Genomic DNA, 680 nt, shown 5'->3' with positions numbered 1-680 from the left:
TATATATATATATAAAGAAGCTATACAAATTAACAGTCAAGTAATTCAGAATGATGCTCTCAAAGAAGTTCAGTGATCCACAAGGACATAGATTTTTAAAAATTAAATGAAATTTGGAAAATACATGAACAAAATGAGAAGTATGACAAAGAAATAGCAGCAATAAGCAAAACTCAAATAAAAATCCTAGAGATGAAGAACATAATTACTGAACTGAAAAATTTAATAGAAGGCTTCAACAGTAGGCTTATTCAAGCAGAAGAACAAACAAGAATGAAGATAGAACATCTGAAATGTTCTAGCCAGAGAAGCCAAAAGAGAAAAGAATTAAGAAAGCCTATGGTAATTATGGGACACTAACAAGAGACGTAAAATATGCACAAAATTAGTTCAGCAGGAGGAGAGAGAGGAAATTAACCCAAAAGCATATTTAAGTAAAATAACAGCTAAAATCTTCTCAAATCTGGAGACAGATGCCAAACTCCAAGGACAACAAGCACAGAGGTTTCCAACCAAATTCAACCAAAGACAAGTTCACCATGGTACATAAATGTTGGGAGCCATTTTAAAAATAGCAGCCATCTTATATAAGCCTTCTTCTTTGTCCTCCGAAAAGCCCTCGTGCGCCAAACCACAACACCCCTCCCACCTCCTCTCCTCATACCACCACTACTCTTCCT

The sequence above is a fragment of the Carlito syrichta genome, unplaced genomic scaffold (assembly GCF_000164805.1).
Source record: "Carlito syrichta isolate Samal-C Ts95f unplaced genomic scaffold, Tarsius_syrichta-2.0.1 Scaffold16673, whole genome shotgun sequence".
In the NCBI taxonomy this organism is placed as follows: domain Eukaryota; kingdom Metazoa; phylum Chordata; class Mammalia; order Primates; family Tarsiidae; genus Carlito; species Carlito syrichta.
Note: the sequence above shows the minus strand (reverse complement) of the source record.